Consider the following 17689-nt stretch of genomic DNA (forward strand, 5'->3'; position numbering starts at 1 on the left):
GGTTGAAAGGATTCAGACATGACTGAGTGCCTAAGGCTTTCACTTGACACTCAAAACATGCTTGGAGAGTAAGTAAACTTGTAGCAAAAAATAAGTAACATTCATATGAGGCTTCTCGTGATGGAAACAGCTGCCACCTTGAAGTCTTAAAATTTTATTTTCAGAAGACCTCAGAATAAGAATGGTGGCACAGGTGAGAATGTTCACACTCTCTGCAGAGGGTAAAGGACACATTGCCTACACAGGTAGGGCTTAAATGCTTTCCATGAACCACCTTGGAGACTACAAATTCCATTACAGGGGGCATGCTATTATCAGAAGTGCTTTGCAAATTCTAACCTTTTATAGCCTGTCTTTATAGCTTAATATTGCTTCTCTGTACAAGCATTCAGTAATGTAACAATGAGATTAGGTAAACTTTTACTTTAAAAATGCTTGCTGCTGCTGCTGCTGCTAAGTTGCTTCAGTTGTGTCTGACTCTGTGCAACCCCATAGACGGCAGCCCACCAGGCTCTCCCATCCTTGGAATTCTCCAGGCAAGAACACTGGAGTGGGTTGCCATTTCCTTCTCCTATGCATGAAAGTGAAAAGTGAAAGTGACGTCGCTCAGTCGTGTCTGACTCTTCGCGACCCCATGGACTGCAGCCCACCAGGCTCCTCCGCCCATGGGATTTTCCAGGCAAGAGTACTGGAGTGGGGTGCCATTGCCTTCTCCGTTAAAATGCTTTAAGAAAGAAAAATTCCTTTTAGGCTAAGTAACAGTGCAAAATTTTACGATTTTTTTTACAGACTTCCAAGAACAGAATTCACAAGCCTTGACATTCTTTTAACTTTATGGAGAAGCTGACAAGCATCACCAAAAAAAAAAAAAAAAAAAAAAGCAACTGCCATTCTTATAACAGAGAGCGAAAACAAATTTCAAACTAATATAAGTATAAATCCATAACGTATACAGCTTCTGTTCATTTTAAAAGAGTCAACCTTTAACTGGGAAAATATTTGAATTCACTGTCAAATCTTTTATGTCCAGAGGTCACTTCCAGAGTTTTCATTTTTATATAGAACCGTGGAATTTATTATCTCTGTATATCCAGTCTGGAGAAGGCACTGGTGACCCACTCCAATACTCTTGCCTGGAAACTCCTATGGACAGAGGAGCCTGGTAGGCTGCAGTCTATGGGGTTGCGAAGACTCGAACACGACTGAGCGACTTCACTTTCACTTTTCACTTTCATGCATTGGAGAAGGAAATGGCAACCCACTCCAGTGTTCTTGCCTGGAGAATCCCAGGGATGGGGGAGCCTGGTGGGCTGCCATCCATGGGGTCACACAGAGTCGGACACGACTGACGCGACTTAGCAGCAGTAGTAGATCCAATCAACAGGACTCACTTTAAAGGGCTCTCTAAGAGAAGTTATGTTTCTTTATGATTCTTAGATCAAAAGTATTACTGTATACTTTTCTCTATATATTGATGACTTATTTCAAAAAAATATTCTAAAGAATAAAAACACTTGTCTCACAAATAGAGAAGAGCTCTTTCTGTAATAGTTACATTAACACATGATTATTGACCTTAAAAATAGATTTAATTGCATCCCTCCCCTTTGTGTCTGTCTTCTAAGTCTGATGTTTTAACATACAACCCAATTTTAGTGAAAATATTGAAATAAACATAATTAGGATCAAATTTATTTTGGACTAATAAGCTTAAGAACATGGAAGCCTATCATGAAGTGTTCTTGCTCTAAGTTTTTGCTAGATAACAATGTAATGAAGCATGAAACTAGTTGAGGTTTATCCTACAAATGCATCCTTCTTGTTCATTTACAGACTTGCAGAACCCTTCCAAATACGGCTAACCCAATTTGCCACAAAACAGGACAAATAGTTACCCACTAACCCAGTTCATCAAATAAGGATTTGTGCCGTGAGTTTGGTGGTCTATACTATTTCTAATAAATTCAAAAGCCATAACTCATTTGAATCTCAGACTTTCAGGATATCATCTCACAGACAAATAAGTTACTAGGAGATTGAGAAGACATATGCATAAAACTTTAGAAAATCAATTATTTTCAAGCACTATCAAAATTCTTATATCCTAATAATTATCTTAGCCTATAATTTATTAACTGCGTTCCATTTGCTTAATTTTCAGAAAATAAAAAGCTGTATTTTAAAAAAACAAACAAACAAAAAACACCAACTTAAAGCGTTCAAGTTTTCTAAATGATTAAAATTTACGTATATTTTCTGTTTAGATAATTGAACTTAAAGGAAATCTTGATTTGGGATTCATAAAATTTTGATATAAGAGCTCTGCTAGTCTTAAAATCAGAAGATAGGAATAAGGTAGTTGCCCCAAGTAACTGTTACTAACAAATTTTAATTATGTTATATAGGAGGAAGAGAGTTAAAGAGAAAGATAAGATCTGATAGTTGAAAAGAGGTTCCAGAATGAAACAGACAAAAGTCGCAGAGACTAGTTGAATAAGAGCATGCGTTACATTTTAAATTCCAAAGGCCACAATGCACTAGGTCATTATGTTACCATATCAAATAATACTTGGATGAACAGAATTTAGAATGATAAATACTTTCCAAAAATAAAAGGCAAAATAATGGTATACCTTCTAAATTGGAATAACTTTGAAGCATATATGTAAGATCATATGCTATAAACTGCAACACTTTCCCTACTTGACCTTCAAAAAGTACAACTGCTTATTCCATTCTAGTTCAGAGTAGTTCCTTAAAGAGGAAACCGCCTTAGCTTGCAATCTGGGGCTATAGCATTAAACCATCATCCATGTCTGCTTTAGGTGTATCTTAAAACAACCCCTCCCCTCCTCTTGAGAAAAAAGAACTCAATGATTACTATATCCATTATCCTGAATTCAAGGGAGCACCATTCTTCAACAACCTGATGAGTGAACTTAGAAAGCAAACAGAGAAGTTACACATTATTCAATATACTTTGGCAGCACTCTAAAGCCCTTAGAAATGCCTAAACAAATGATAAATGATCAGATGACTACCTCAAATCTTACCTGGTTTACTCCTTTTAAAAATCCAACCCTTGCTGTCTACCATGCAAAGCTCTTGACCACTGGATGAAATCCAAACTGGGTAGTAGATCATGATAATTCCAACACGTCATGGGCAGCAGCATCTCTCAGAATCCCACATGTCATCTCCTTGAACCAAACCTGCAACAAACAAGGCATTTTTTTCACCTAACTGAAAAATAGGGAACCATGTCCTTGGTCCAGGAGGCATCACTACTTGGTCAATAAGGGAATCATAAAGGAGTGTATGAGGAGCAATAAATGCCTCTCAAGATGCTGATAAACATTAAAGCCAATAGATCAACATTTATGTGCTACAGAAGGTGTTTTGGCAGAGTGCATGTTCCTCTTCGTGTTATTATAGATCTATTTAAGCTGTTGGTATAAATAAATATTATTGATATTAAAACTCACACATTTTATAATGCATACCCCTTCTCCTTCATGAGGGTGACCACTTGGAGTACTCAAAAATATTTTTCTGACTCTATTCATAATATTATCAGGGTAACTGGTAATGAAGTTCAACAGGACAAAACCCATCAGCAGCTAGAAGAAAATCCCCATAATGACCTAGATCAAGGACAGTTACATCTGTGAGTTGTGACATTCCACTTCAATATTCCCAACATAAAAATTAAAACATGTCTGTATGATAGTGTATGAGGAACACCTCTGATGAACATATATATATATATATATATATATATATATATATATATAAAGGGCTTCAAATTCAGCAGCCTCCATGATCCAAATCAAGATATAGACCACACCAGACAGTCACCAACACAAACATGTGGTAGCCAGAGTCTGTACACAAAGGAATGATCAGAAGTCAGGAAAGTAATTAGATAACTAATATTGGGGCAATCTACCACACATTTAATGCTTAAACTATTTATACTCATATGAGTGAATATGGTATTTAATCTTCATGAGCATGTTTAGCTTCCATTCAAGGAGATAAAACTCCATGTATAATCAACAACTCCTGACTGTATGAGTGTATGGATACCTGCCACACAAATAACTATGTTCAATAGAAATTTAGAAGGATTCTAATGGATAGATTTCTTTATTGGTCTTCACAGGGTAGGCATTAAGAATGACTAGATATTTTTTTAGCTACCATGACCATATTTAGCTATGCAGAGACAAAAATAAACATTTATTATTATTATATTTTCTAAGTGGTGCAGCAGAAATGGTTGAGAGGTTGTTCTAAGCCAGTAAGGGGACTGATGTGAATTGTTATGTATGGCAGATTCAAGAACACAGGTGCAAAGACTGGCTTTAACAAGATACAGAGTGATATATCCTCATAGATTTGTGATTAGAACTTCAACTAATATTCCCAGAAATCCATGTGGAAACTTTACTAGAAGACACAGTAGTGAGATCTCTTATATTTGTGCCATTTCGGCAAGAATGGTAAGATAGCAAGGGGTTAAAGTCAAATGCATACATCAGAATAAAATGCAACACTTCAAAGTAAGTCCTTAAAAATCGAGACACATGTACCTGGACATTAAGTGACCATTGTGCAATTCAAAAGTCAAGTGTTGTGTTGATGCTATTCATGTCAAACATAAATACCCATACATACACATACACATAACAGTTGAAATTGTCAAAGCTACTGATCCAAGCTCTGGTATTCACGAAGCTAAAATTTTAGTTAATTTCTGGACACAAATGTTCCTATTCATGCTCTAAATTATTTTACTTTTCTTCTTAGAGGATACTCTAAGAGTTATCAAATCAAGTCTTTTATAAAACAGGTCCATTTCCATGAATAGTAATCCTTTCCTGTCTCTTGGGGGACAAGCAGGGTATTAGAAGTCATATACAGGTAGGCTAAATGTCAGGCAAGTGGAAATTAAACATAATCTTCAAGGTACCAAACTGACTTTGAAGTGAGGGATCTTTGAAAGCTAGTTGGTTTGGAAGGACCCACCTGTGACCTAATGTGATTCCTAAAACTTCAGTTCTGCCACTCACTATACAAGAGTGAAACTAAGTAAATCAGTATAACTATTTGTTTTCTAAAATGGCTTTATCTCACCATACATAAATGATGTTATTGATCCCTTCTTTGAATGGATAGGTTTTCTGTGTATGTTTTAAGCAATGAATGAAAAGATTTTCTACTGACCATTGAACTCTAATTCATTCATTAACCCACTTATTCATTCCACAGATTTTTACTGAGCACCTCAGTTGTGCCACCTAAGGGGTTAGGTACCCAAATACACAATGAAAACACACTTATTCTTCCCATAAAATATTTACTGTTTATTCTATTCTGATTTGCTGACATATACTGGTACCCAAAAAAGGCAGCAACATTAGACCAAATTAAAATAATTGGTTTTATTTTATATCCCAGCTACTATATGATCAGACAAAGGGGTTTTTAAGTTTGCCAGTGAGCAAACCATTATAGACCAAGGGCTACAACACAAAACGACTGACTTACCCAGTCAACCTTATACAGTTTGTATCGGATGTGATGGCTCTGCGTCACTCTCAAGCCCACTAACTGAGTGAGTCGTGATGATTCAAAAAATCCAACCAATTAGTTTCGGACAGTACATTGACATTGCTGGCATCCAACACAGAGTCAGTGCCTCCCACATGTGTGTATTAGGCATTGCAGTACAATCTTATGTGGCCTATGTCACAAGTCGACAGATTTTGGTGCAGGTACTGTTATACAACAAATTGCTTCACATAATTTTTGTATTATTATTCCATTTATTTTTCTCAAAGAGGATATATAACATTAAATGCATTCATTTTCCTCAAAGAGAAGTTCTGAGATGTTCAAGAGTAACACTAATTCCACAACATTGGCTTGAATTTTCAAGACCAATTTTTAGAGTGAAAAAAATACAAAGCTTTTCACTTTCCTCCCTTCAGATATGATACTGAATAGGAATATGGAAATGAAAGACACAGATTATACTTCTAAAAATACTCTTTAGAAGTTAAGGAAAAAAATAAAGACATTTTCCTAAAATCAATATGGCTTCCAAATGGTTCCATTTTCTTCTATTTTCTCATCTTTTATTTTTTGGATCTCTGCTTATACTGAAATTAGTCTGAAAACACTTCTAAAAATAAATGTTATTCTTATTTTTAAGAGATTCATATTCTTTAAAAATAATTTTGAATGAGTACATTATATCATATATAATTTATACCTCAATAATGTTGACTTACAATTTTTAAATGCATTTTTGATCATGTTCAAAGAGGTTCTAGATAGGGGCATAAGATACAGAACCTATTGATAAAATACTGTTGCATTTGAATCTAAAATAAAACAAGTCTACAATAAATTTTTTATAAAGTAGAAGAAATTCAACATTCACAGACCCTACTTTCTTGTTTCTTGGTCTGGCCTTAAGTGCTCTATAATTGAATTTTGGTCTTCTTTGTCTTTCTTTATGCATACTACTACTGTCTTTTTAGTTTATCTTATTGCTTGGAAGAAAGCTTTCCTAAGGATCCCTCTAGCACTGAGGCACATATTTCGTAAGACATTGATTTGTACTTGTTGATATGATGCTTTTTAAACTTTATCTCAGGGATGTGCTTCATGATCACCATGGACACGTTGCAAACCCCTCTGGTAGCCAACAAAACCATAGGAATGCTCAGCATTCTATGAGCTCAGTGCATTTGTTAAATGACTGGTGCATTTTGCAATCCTTGTATCTAAGTAACTCATTTTCCTGCATAAACCTCAAGAATACAACCATCAAGAATGTAGGAATAGGTAGGTTATCAGTGATTAAAATTATGAAGCTTTTGGCCTTATGTATTTCAAATTTGTACCCTTTGATCAGTGATATTGGAAAAGGAAAGATGCCACTATTTTTTAAGTAGCAGATTTATTGCTTCTAGCTTCTTTTCTTTTTCTTCATTTAGTCAAATGTAAATATTATAGATTATTTCCCAGCAGGCAGGGGTGGGTAATTAACAAAAATCACTGTTAACAGCTATCTGCTTTATATATAGTTTCTCATTTAATTGTCTCAAAAACCATGTGAAGTAAGTATTACAGTAATGTCCAATTTATGGTGGTGAAAATAAAGATCAGAGATTTTAAGTGATTGCCCAAGGGCACAGAGCTTTTGAAAAAGAGAGCTGGGTGTGTACAGTTAATTGATAGTATGGTACTGTCAGGTGTAAATTCTTATAAACTGAATTTGAGAGATTTGCTCAATCTACTGATGAAAATCTGAGTTTCTGGGAAATGAAGTGACATCTCAGAGATCATAAGATCATAGCAGGTCTGGATGAATACCCAAACTTATGATGTCCCTGTCTTTCTAACACACCACTCTCTTACCCAGCTTTCTACACATGGTGTCTAAACAATTTTATAGATCTCCAATTCAGTTGTGTTTAAAGAACCATGCTTGGGGTAGGTTTTACTTTAGAAAGAAGATGCCAAAGCCAACAAACAAAATAACAGGATTTCTGAGTACTCAGTTTTAAAGGAGTTTAATTTTCTGAAAGCAACAAATGATATTGTTCTCTCTCTCTCAAGCCAGTTTATTTCCCAATGGAAAAAAAAAATATATATATATAGACACCAGGAGAAGAGTGTGTTGACGGATTGTGACAAAGTGTATGATTAGATTGAACTATAAATAGCACAGTGGTGTTTTGCTGACGCCCATTTGGTGTGTTTAGCTCTGTTATTAGTAATTGCATGCTTAAAATAATATTCTAAGATATCCAGTTAATGTTTTTATTTCAGAAGCCCAGCAGGCAGCCTCTTAAGTGACATAAAACAAAATCTAGGGTAATTCAATCTACATCTGAGAAACCAGTGCCTGATACTCAAATACAAACAGTTCTTCGTGTCTGCTCAAAGACGCCTAATTCTGAATTGATTACGACCTAGAAAATGCCAATTAAGATGGTCCACATTCTTGATTTTTTGTTAAAGGAGGGACTCTATTACACTCCCAAATTCTCCACAAATGAAACGTGTCTCCATTCTTTCTCATTCCTTTCCTGGTCTCACTTTTCTGCATTCCTCCCTTCCCCTCTTCTCTTTTTCTGTTCCTTCATTATCTTCTCTTCCTGTTTTTCTTCCATACTTCCTTCAGTCCTCCTTTTGTTTCCTCCCTCTTTGTCTTTTCAGCTCAACAGAGTTTAAAGAATCTGTTAAGTTCTATGTAAGGTGCTAGGCTCTGAGGATTATGCAAGTACAGATTCAGTTCAAGAGGGAAGGGGACATGTGTATACCTATGGCTGATTCATGGTGATGTATGGCATAGGTCAATACAATATCATGAAGCAATTTTCCTTCAATTAAAAGTAAATAAGTTCTTTGGCCCATTTTCTCCAAAGAAGACATACGGATGGCTAACAAACACATGAAAAGATGCTCAACATCACTCATTATTAGAGAAATGCACATCAAAACCACAATGAGGTACCACTTCACACCAGTCAGAATGGCTGCGATCCAAAAATCTGCAAGCAATAAAGGCTGGAGAGGGTGTGGAGAAAAGGGAACCCTCCTACACTGTTGGTGGGAATGCAAACTAGTACAGCCACTATGGAGAACAGTGTGGAGATTCCTTAAAAAATTGCAAATAGAACTACCTTATGACCCAGCAATCCCACTGCTGGGCATACACACTGAGGAAACCAGAATTGAAAGAGACACATGTACCCCAATGTTCATCGCAGCACTGTTTATAATAGCCAGGACATGGAAACAACCTAGATGTCCATCAGCAGATGAATGGATAAATGAAAGCTGTGGTACATATACACAATGGACTATTACTCAGCCATTAAAAAGAATTCATTTGAATCAGTTCTGATGAGATGGATGAAACTGGAGCTGATTATACAGAGTGAAGTAAGCCAGAAAGAAAAACATCAATACAGTATACTAACACATATATATGGAATTTAGAAAGATGGCAACGACGACCCTGTATGCAAGACAGCAAAAAAGACACAGATGTGTATAACGGACTTTTGGACTCAGAGGGAGAGGGAGAGAGTGGGATGATTTGGGAGAATGGCATTGTAACATGTATACTATCATGTAAGAATCGAATCGCCAGTCTATGTCTGATGCAGGATACAGCATGCTTGGGGCTGGTGCATGGGGATGACCCAGAGAGATGTTATGGGGAGGGAGGTGGGAGGGAGGTTCATGTTTGGGAACTCATGTAAGAATTAAAGATTTTAAAATTTAAAAAAAATAAATAAAATTAAAAAAAATTTAAAAATTAAAAAAAAAGTAAATAAGATTGGAAAAATAAATAAAATAATTTTAAATTTTAAAAAGAAAGCATAAAAAAATAAAAGATTCAGGTACTTCCCAGGTATTGCCCATAGCCTACTAGGATGGACAGAGAAGTAAGCCTATGTATTATGGAAGAGGGGCAGGGGTCAAGCCTATATTAACTTTTCCAGAATATGTCAGCGTAGAGTAGAAAAACAGTGCATATCTTGACTCTAGTTAGCTTGGTCTGGTCAAGTGAGAACTTACAAACAAAACTGAACCCAGAAGTTCCCAAATACCTCACATTCTGAGTTTGCTGTATTTCCCTGGTGGCTCAGATGGTAATGGCAACCCATTTCAGTATTCTTGCCTGGAGAATCCCATGGACGGAGGAGCCTGGTAGGCTATGGTCCACGGGGTCACAAAGAGTCGGACACGACTGAGCGACTTCACTTTCACTTTCACTTTCAGATGGTAAAGAGTCTGCCTGCAGTGTGGGAGATCTGAGTTTGATTCAGGGGTCAGGAAGATCCCATGGAGATGGAAATGGCAACACACTCCAGTATTCTTGCCTGGAAAATCCCATGGACAGAGAAACCTGGCAGGCTATAGTCCATGGTGTCGCAAAGAGTCAGACAAGACTGAGCACCTAACACACTGAGCTTTCTGTGGCTTAGGAAGGGATCTTACAAATACTCAGCACTTACAATCAAATGTCTCAGGGTCAGCCACATGACTCGAAGATGAACAGAGCTTGGTTGACTACAACCAGAAGCCAAATGGACAGTCAATGGGGAAGTGAAGAAAGCAAGCTTAGCCTAAGAGCATCATAAAGAGATTAAACACTGCTTTTCCAGAGAGAACACTCTTGTTAACAGGCTTTGATCAGTTGTCACCAGTTTAAGATGCTGCTTTACAACTAAGTCACTGCCCATTGTCGTCTACATGCTGGCCCCATTTCCCCACCTACTGGCAAAATCGATGGTAGGTAAAGATTTCTCAAGAAATCTTTCTAGTGGAGGAAAAAAGTCCTTTGTATTAGCTTGTTAAAACCATCAAAAACTGCATTTCTTACTGTAGATTCTTGGGCACCCCTCCAGAATGAAACTTCATTTTTGGAGTGAAATTGGAAATTCTGCAAATGACAGTTCCCTAGATTGTACAAAGATACATTAGTGTTTAAGAATCATTATTAGTGATTTAAGAATCACTATTAGGGTTTAGGGAGAAGGCAATGGCAACCCACTCCAGTACTCTTGCCTGGAAAATCCCGTGGACAGAGAAACCTGGTAGGCTGCAGTCCATGGGGTCCCTAGGAGTCGGACACGACTGAGCGACTTCACTTTCACTTTCATGCATTGGAGAAGGAAATGGCAACCCACTCCAGTATTCTTGCCTGGAGAATCCCAGGGACGGAGGAACCTGGTGGGCTGCCATCTATGGGGTCGCACAGAGTCGGACACGACTGAAGCGACTTAGCAGCAGCATTAGGGTTTAAGAATCACTATTCTACAACAAAGCCTGTTTTTGACATTTCTAAATATGGTCCCACAAGTTTTAGTTTATGATATCTATTTCTCTTTTACTTTCAAATAAATACATCTATTTTGGAAAAAATATTCTTCCTTGAATTGAATAAATTGAGAAATTTCCTTTAAAGATCCACCCTTTTACTTCAAATATTTTTAAAATGTATTTTAATGTTCAATATGTGTGCAATCTTCATCACTCTTCTTATTTAATATAACTTTATTTTTTGACAACTAAAAAGACTTCCTAAGGATAGAAAGAAACCATTAGTGGCATCTGGAATCATTGTGGATAGTACACATTAGTCATAACAAGGAAGGAGGAATCAAGTTCTCTTTGGTATAAGGCAGCACTGTACCTACAGTGGGAAATAAGAAATGAAGGGAGCATAGTGATCTCAGGTCAACTTCCCTTTCATGGAGGAGATGTTTATGTCTCTCTACATGACCACCCTCAATAACAGCTCACAGAAGGCAGGAGTCTGACAGCGATTACTGATGGGATCACATTCACTTCCTGATGGGATGCACTCAGCACTTTTGAGATGTCATAGCTCCTTTCACAGGAGTGGTAGTGGTGGTTGTAGGGTATTTCAGGAGTGAGAGAGCATTTGAGAAAGAAGGGCTAGGAAAAGAACACGTAATTGGCAGGTAACCACTGTGAATTAATGTGTTGTGGTGGATGCTTTACTCACTTGTTCATTTAATCATTGCAGCAAACCTAGATGACAGATGTGATTATTCCTACTTGGTGACCAAGAAAACCTAGAATCACTGAGGATAAACAGCTTGCCTTGGGTCAAAAAGCCAAGAGGGAGAAGCAGAATTTAAACTTCTGACTTCTTAGTGGCACAGGCCATGTTTTGTTCTAATAGAACATGTTATAGATTGTCCTGTGAATTTGCTTTTATAATCACTTCAAGAATAAACCCAGGTAGACCATGTCTCTCTTTTATTTGTATTTCTAGACTTTCCCTTTTCTGAACACTTTTCCTAACCAGTTTTCCCCAACATCAGGGATATACACAAAATACGAGAGAGATAATGCCATGTTTGTTTGTTTTTGGCTGTCCAGGAACCAATACATTCCTCTTCCAATTAGGTCCCTGATTTTTGTTAGGAAAGTAGGACAGAGCTTGACTGCTGTGTTATTATTGCATTCTGCATTATTAACATAAGGATAATCTTGAAGGGAAGGGAAAGCCTTCTTTCTATTGCTGCTGGGGAATGAGGGGAGCACAGATGTGATATAAACTTGGATGCTTAAGGGAATGATACATAAATAAGTATATGACATATATACACCTATTATATATACAGCTACATATATATTATATATGTGTGTGCCTGTGTGTATATGTGTGTGTGTGTGTATATATATATGTATATGTATATGTGTGTGTGTGTATATATATATATATATATATATATATATATATATATGACTCAGTGGTAAAGAATCTGCCTGCCAATGCAGGAGACACAGGAGATGAGGGCTGGATCCCTGGGTCAGGAAGATCCCTTGGAGGAGGAAATGTCAACTCACTCTAGCATTCTTGCCTGGAAAGTCTCATGGACAGAGGATCCTGGCAGGCTATAATCCATGGGGTCACAAAGAGTTAGACACGACTAAGCAAGTATACACACACATGTTTTTTATATATATATATAAAGTGACTAAAAGAGTAGGTTTTCCTGCAATGTGACTGTTTATTTTTTCAGCTCCTAGCTTCCCTTCCATGTTCTTTTCCACATGCCTATTTTCTAAGGTCTGAATCTCCTTTGGCTAAGTTCATTTTAATGTTTAAGAGAGCCAGCATTATTTTCCAATACTTGTAACTAAAAATCCTGACTGACACAGAATCTTGCTTTTTAAAATTGATAAGAAATCTGCTAGGACTCAGCTAGGAGACTGACCCAAAGTAATATGAAGCCTGTCAAAGAGAATAACAAAGAGGAAAGAAAATCAGGGGAAAAAAATACTGAATAGAGAGACTGTAGCGGAAGTTATGATGTATTTAGAAAAATTACCAAAAACGAGTACAAAAACAAAAGCCAGAAAGATTGTGTCTGGTAAATTTCAAATCTATGTTTTAAGGAGAATGTTGAGAATGACTTCCAGATACAATTAGATAGCTAGCACAACTATTCAATAAAGATACATTAAATTTAAAGTGATTTGCTTCACAAACAAATGGAAAATGAAATTAAATAATGATGGTACTGATGAACCTATCTACAGGGCAGCAATGGAGATGCAGACATAGAGAACAGACTTTGGACTTAGTGAGGGAGAGAGAAGGTGGGATTATTTGAAAGAGTCAGGATGAAACATACACATTACCAATATGTAAAGTACATAGCTATTCTGGGGCTCTGTGACAACCTAGAGGGATGGGATGGGGAGGGAGGTGGGAAGGAGGTTTAAGAAGGAGGTGAGATATGTATACTTATGGCTGATTCATGTGGATGTATTGCAGAAACCATCACAATATTGTAAATTAATTATCCTCCAATTAAAAATGAAATTTAAAAATATATTATTGCATCACAAAATATAGTACTTAAAGAAATTCCTCAAAAAATGTGTGTAATCAGGCAGAATTCTAACCCAACCTCCATGGTTTGCGCCTCTTGAGGGTAAATGTCCATACAGTCCTCCTCCCTTTGAATGTCGGCGAGACCTGTGAAAATGAGTTGTTGCTTATGATTAGATTACTAGTCAGTTGCCATTGAGTTGGGCTTCCCTGGTGGCTCAGAGGTTAAAGCGTCTGCCTCCAATGTGGGAGACCCAGGTTCGATCCCTGGGTTGGGAAGATTCCCCTAGAGAAGGAAATGGCAATCCACTCCAGTATTCTTGCCTGGAGAATCCCATGGATGGAGAAGCCTGGTAGGCCCCAGTCCATGGGGTCGCAAGAAGTCGGACATGACTGAACGACTTCACTTTCCCTTTCAAGCAAAAGGAAGACCTGGGCCTGACCTAGTCAGGTAAGCTTTAAGAGAAGGTGCAGTTTCAGAGAGATGCCTTTAGTTGGCCTTGAAGGCATAGCATCCATGAGTTCTACAGTCCAAGGAAATGAATTCTGCCAATAGCCATCTGAGCTTAAGGGGAAAAAAACCAAAAACCTGAGTTTCAGAAGAGATCTCAGACATGTCTGATACATGATTTCCAAGCTGTGAGAGCTTAGGCAAAGGACTCAACTACACTAATTCTAGACTCCTGACCTATAGACATTGTGAGATATTAAATGGATGTTGCTTTAAGCCATTCAATTTGTGGTGATTTTTAAAACATCAGTAGAAAACTAACACAACCTATAATGTCTTTACACTGAAAACAACAAAATATTTACAAGAAAACAAGAAAATTAAAGAGAATTTAAATAAACAGAGAGATATACCATGTCTGTGCATTAGAAGACTCAATGTTTTTAAGACACTAAGACCCTTTGAGCTGATTTATAAAGTCAATAGAATATAATCACAATCCCAGCAGGCTTGCAAACAAAATAGAAATTGTGAAGCTAATTCTGTAATTTATACAAAAAATATAAAGGATCTAGGCAAAGCCAAAATAAAGAAAAAAGAATTAAAATTAGGTAATTTACTGTATTAGGCTTCAAGGCTCCCTATAAAGTCACAGTAATTAAGATGGTGGGTTACTGATACGATGATACACAAAGGGATCAACTGAAAAGAATAGAAAATCTAGACCTGCATCCACAATGATACCATCAATAATTTCAACAAAGCATACAGAGTAAAAATGTAGACATAAGAGTACACAGGGAATGTAGGTCACTGGTTACAGGAAGGGCAGGAAGCAGAAATGACTGCAAAGTAAGATCCAGCATCGTCTATAAAGATCTGCTTCTGACACAACAAAAATGAACACAACAAAACTGAACTAAGTATGACAAAATGACAAAAATTGTTAAACTGGGTAGAGGTGGATTTACAGGCTATGTTTCACTATTCTTTAGATTATTTATGTTTGTTTGAAATCTTTATTTCAAAAGATACTCTTTCCTTATGACTCATGATTTCCACAATTTGAGTTCACACAACCTATATTGACTTAAAATTTTTTTTGTATCTTTCTATTTGATATCTTTCCTACATAAGAGGAGAAATATGATTTCTATATAATAACTGATTATCAAAATGAGATATCTTCTCTGAGAAGTTCCAAGTTTTCTTGGCATTTGTCTTTCTGCACAAAGGATCCATACCTACATATTACCAACAGCTGATGACTACTGCCATACAGTGATGTTTAATGCTTATCTCACACGGAGCGGTCAATCACTGCACTTCTGATCTTATCCACATGGACACTTCTCTGCTTCGGGTATGGCCTTTACTTGAATGTACATTTAAATCTGCAGAGCTGTGTGAAGGAGCGATATTTGTGGTTGGATCTGATGCACTTTAAATATTCTCCCAACTCAGATACTGCGCTGGTAACTCACAGATCTGTAACTCCGGACATCCAATCCCTTTGGACTTCAGACCTTTACTTCCAACTGGCTATCTTTCGTGTTCCCTGGCTATGAGGCAAGCACCTTGGCTTCAGGCGATTCACAATTAAACTAAAGAACTCCCTTTATGAGACATCTCTTCCCTTTTATATTTTTAGGTCAATGAATGGTGTTGCTACCCACACAGATGCAGAAATCAACAAAACAGGTGAGAACAAAAAACAACATTGATAAGCACATGAAACAATGGAAATTACCTTTTATTCCTCCTCCTTCCTAACTCCCATATCTAGTCAGCAATAGGTCATGTTTACTATAACTTTTAAATATCTTTGAACTCATCCCCTTGTCTCTTTAGACTGCTAAAACTACTTCCAAAGTGGTATTCCAGCCCAATTCCTGCTTTCCCTAAGCAATTGCTCTTTGAAATATAAATCTCATCATCATCACCAATAGGATAAAATCAAAATTTCTTGACTATGACATACCATCCTTTATTTTATGAAATCCGTTCATCATCTAACATACCCTGGTAACTTCCAAAACACGACATGCTGTCCTTTGTTTACCTGATTTTGACAGGCTACTTCCTCTTTGAAAACTTTCCTTGCTTTGTTTATCTGGCAAACTAGTCTTAACTCCAGCATTACATCTTTGACTAAAGGAATTTCTGGGGCTTCCCGGGTAGTGCTAGTGTTAAAGAATTTGCCTGTCAGTGCAGGAGATGCAAGAGACACAGGTTTGATCTCTGGGTTGGGAAGATCCTCTGGAGTAGGAAATGGCAACCCACTCTGGTATTCTTGCCTGGAAAATTCAATGGACAGAGGAGCCTGGCAGGCGACAGTGCAAGGGACCCCAAAGTCAGACATGACTGAGAACACACACACACATGCACACCCAAGAATTCCTGTAGTGACCTATCATACTCAGTTACCAGGTTGAACCTGAATCATTTGTAAAATGTCCATTTCTCCCCAGTAGACTAGGCCTCCTTAATATCAAGGATTCTAGGCAATGTTCATCTTTAAAAAGAGCACTGAGATTGTCAGTAATAAGTACACAATAATTGTGGTGTGGAAGAAATAAATAGTTACAAGTATTAGGGGAGGAAAAGACAGAGAAAATGAGACTGAGAAAGAGGTATTCCCATAATAAAAACAGGACAGGAAATAACTATCATATTTAATATGATAAAACTCAAAACAGAACAAAATCTGTTTCAGACCTGATTGGGACAGAAATCTGGGGGACAGCATAGTTCACATCCAAAATTTTAGCAAATCAAATAAAAAACATATAAGAACATAATACATATGCTTAGGTTAGGTTAGGCTATGATAGAACAGAACTTTGTTAATTGATGGTGGGAATGCTGGATGGTACAGTCACTTTGGAAGGTAGTTTGGCAGTTTCTTGCCAACTAAACATAGTCTTCCCATATGATCTAGCAGTTGGTTTCTTTGTTATTTACCAAATGCAGTGAAGACTTATATTCCCACAAAAACTTGCATGTGAATATTTAGAGCATATCTTGGTTCATACTTGCCAAAATATGGAAGCAACACAGAGGTGCTTCATTAGGTGAATGCATAAATACACTGTGACATATCTATTCAATGGAAGATCAGCACTAAAATGAAGTCCTACGGTTCAGCACTACAAAACAAAAACAAAATTATCAAGTCGGCACGACTGAGCGACTGAACCGAAAGAGACATGAAAGAAACTTAAATGCATATTTCTAAGTGAGAGAAGGCAATTTAAAAAGGTTATATACTATATGATTCCAACTATATGACATTCTGAAAAGGTGAAACTATAGAGGCAGTAAGAAGATCAGTGGGCATCAGGAAGGAAAGAGGGGAGGAATACGTGGAGCACAGTTGATTTTCAGGGCAGTGAAACAGCTCTGTGTGATTATATAATGGAGGGTACAGGTCATTATACATTTGTCCAAACCCAGAGATTATACAACATTAAGAGTGAACTCTAATGTAAACTCTGGACTTTGGTTGATTATGATGTGTCAACGGATGTCATCATTTGTAACAAATGTACCATATAATGGGGGGTGTGGATGGTGATAGAGATGGTTGGATGGCATCACCAACTCGAAGAACATGAGTTTGAATAAGCTCTGGGAGTTGGTGATAGAGAAGGAAGCCTGGCATGCTGCAGTCCATGGGGTAGCAAAGACTCAGACACAAGTGAGCAACTGAAATGATTGACTGATATATATATATATATATATATATATATATATATATATGTAATACATCAATATTAAGTCGGGTTTATCCCCCCAATTCTACACACTAAAAAGAAAATATCTGGAAA

At 37.1% G+C, this 17689-nt stretch overlaps 1 protein-coding gene across 5 annotated transcripts in view; it reads right to left on the minus strand.

Annotated features, from left to right (window-relative positions):
* LINGO2 (leucine rich repeat and Ig domain containing 2) overlaps positions 1-17689 on the minus strand; it is a 1524944-nt gene that overhangs the window by 457448 nt on the left and 1049807 nt on the right. For all 5 annotated transcript variants that reach the window (XM_042243510.2, XM_060411026.1, XM_060411027.1 and 2 more), the window contains one exon: positions 3054-3212. The gene's annotated coding sequence lies outside the window, so the exon portion shown is untranslated. The remainder of the gene's footprint in view (positions 1-3053; positions 3213-17689) is intronic.

Source organism: Ovis aries, chromosome 2 (assembly GCF_016772045.2).
Source record: "Ovis aries strain OAR_USU_Benz2616 breed Rambouillet chromosome 2, ARS-UI_Ramb_v3.0, whole genome shotgun sequence".
NCBI lineage: Eukaryota > Metazoa > Chordata > Mammalia > Artiodactyla > Bovidae > Ovis > Ovis aries.